The 2,631-nt window shown below is 50.6% G+C and overlaps 1 non-coding gene across 1 annotated transcript; it reads right to left on the bottom strand.

Annotated features, from left to right (window-relative positions):
* Window positions 1-734: 734 nt before the first annotated feature.
* Trnat-cgu lies at window positions 735-806 on the bottom strand. Its single transcript has one exon. It is a non-coding gene; the product is annotated as a tRNA-Thr (tRNA).
* Window positions 807-2,631: the final 1,825 nt, after the last annotated feature.

The raw sequence follows: 2,631 nt of genomic DNA, 5'->3' as shown, positions 1-2,631 counted from the left end.
CCATCTGGTACATTCTTTTGAGAATGCAAACCAAACTTCTGTGATGTAATGTGACAGGCATGTCATGCCTCTCCATAGGGAGAGGCCACCTCTGCCGCCAGTATCTGGCTGCATTCTCGCCAACGCTGACCCATTTTAGCTAGGGGCGAAAGGAGGCTCCGCGCCAGAGGCTTACATTTTCAAACCAGATTCGTTCCAAGTCCAGGCAGGGTTTCCTCTCTTCTGGAAGGCGATGCCCACTTCTGCGGATTTCCTTTTTAAAATCGCCAGCGAGAAGGACTCCAGCTGACTCTGGGTGTGGAGTCGGTGTGGGGCAACAGCAGGCTCTTTCTTTCTTTAGGGCGGGTAACATTGGATTTTAACGATCAGAAAAACGTGAAGTGCCCTGAAGCCAGTCAGGTGTCATTTAGCTGCGAAGCTCTTACCGCAAACGTGCAGGTGACCCTTCCAGACTGTGACCTCTGTCCAACCCGTGCATTCCGCAAACTTCTCCCAGAGGTGAAAGCTCCCATGACCCACAGGGTGCCGTGGCTACACCACCCACGGCCACCTTGAGCGAGAGAGGAGCAGAAAAGGAGTTGGTTTGAAACTAAAGTGAAAGAAAACAATCTACCAGGACAGCTGTGCTGGGAAAGAATTGCAACTCAAAGCTCAAATCGAGGGACCTTTCGTGGTCACTCTTTTAAAAAGAGTTCTCCCCTAAAAGATTTTCAAACCTCACACGGAGAGAAGGCAGGCACGGACGGGGTTCGAACCCGTGATCTTCGGTTTACGAGACCGACGCCTTACCACTTGGCCACCGCGCCTGCGTTGAGGCGACGGCCGCGCGGGCCTCTATGCTGGCGCCACTCCCATGAGCTCGCCTGACGGGCGCGAGTGCGCGCGGGAGCCGAGTGCCGCCGCCCTGCTCCGCGCAGCTCGGGCGCGCGCCCACTGCTGCCGACTCCGGGGCTCCGCGCCAGTTGCCGGCGCCGCTTGGAGTTCCCGTGGGCCGGCGCGGAGGCGGGTCCGCAGATCCCGAGCCGAGCTTGCCTGGCGTCTCTGTTTCCGTGGTTCGAATCCCAGCTCTGTCAGCGGGCGCGTTCACTTGCGCCGTAGTTCTCTTAGGCTCAGTTTCCCCTTTGGAGGAGTGTTTTTCCTCCCTCCTCACAGCAAACAGAGGTATGGTGGCCAGTTGTCATCATTAATGCGACCTCAACTGCCTGGCTCAGTGTTGTGACTTGGTGTGTGGATTTTGCTAAATAAAAAGTCCCAACTAGCCCTTAGACTGCTTCTGTCTGGCGTAGGGACTATCTTGGATATCAGTATCAATATCAGAAATATTTGCTAGAAATGCGATTTGTGCTGGAGTTGCCCCATTTGAGTTTACATCACCTACAAAGGACTCAGCCCGTGTCTGAGCCACAGAGATCTGGATTGTTAATATATACGTTCCTGTTCATGGATTCAAAGGTTTTTATTTTTCTGTAAGTGCAATGCACTTTGCCTTATTCGGTGTCTTGTAATAGATGAGACTATAATCACGGCAATTATTGCTAGCCTATGGTTTGGAAAATACAAATGTCTACCGCTCCTTAGCATACCGCACATTACTATTGAGTCAATTGTGTGTGCTTAACAAGTACCACAACGTCGTTGTGCACGGATGGGCTTTTTCATATGTCTTATTAAAAGCTGCCTTTCCCCCACTGAATGTTTTCACGCAGTTGACTGAATCAGTGACTGGGAGTTAGCCATTAGGGGTCCTGTGCCTTTTTTTTTCTGCCAGTGGGACCTGCTACATGTGTCTCTACGGCAGCTCGAGCCAGTATTGTGCAGTCAGGTAGTAGGGCAGTGTCCACAGTCCATACTGTGTAGCAGAGGCAAGTACCAGAACCTTAATTTAACAAGTCAGGATGGTTTATGTCTGTCATCCCAGTCCTCGAGAGGTTGAGGCAGGAGGAATGCTTGAGTTGGAATCCAGTCTAAGATACATAGTGAGTTCCGGGCCTGGGCTATAAAATTGAGACCTTGTCACAGGAAAACAAACACTAAGACCAAAATTGATCACATTGCTCTGAGGAAAGCATTTGGGCTAGGGCGTAGGAAGGCATGGGGAAATACCCATCATTTAAAATTTAAAATTTAAAATTTAAAATATTCATAAGCCTGTACTGCCAGCACCAGGAAAGTGGACACCTGTGTAGTGGCAAGTCTGTCCACCTGTGTAGTGGCAAGTCTGTCCTGCCTTACAGGTTAGGGAGCAGCCTGCAGACTAGGTCCTCAGTTAACACAGCACGAGGTCCTAGCCACCTGTGGACTTACTTTTCAAGAGGTTCTGGAGATGTTCTTGACTGCACCTTCTGAGTTCCAGGCAAGTTCACCAACGCTGAGCTGCCAGCAAACCCCTCTGGTGGTCACTCAAAACATGCCCCTTCTCAGTCTACTGTTCTAGTCTACTGAAAGAACTCAAATTTACCTGAAGATTTTTGACTCTCCAGGCCTCTGGCTTAGAGGAGTCTGAGGGCAGGATGAAAAGAAGGCTTCCCAAATGCTCTTGGAAGACCTCTGCTGGCTTCGTTTCCTGCTGTTGTGAGGCAAGGTCGCTCTCTTCTCTTCTCTTCTCTTCTCTTCTCTTCTCTTCTCTTCTCT

The sequence above is a fragment of the Mus pahari genome, chromosome 12 (genome assembly GCF_900095145.1).
Source record: "Mus pahari chromosome 12, PAHARI_EIJ_v1.1, whole genome shotgun sequence".
Taxonomy (NCBI): domain Eukaryota; kingdom Metazoa; phylum Chordata; class Mammalia; order Rodentia; family Muridae; genus Mus; species Mus pahari.
This window is presented reverse-complemented; position numbering and strand designations above follow the sequence as displayed.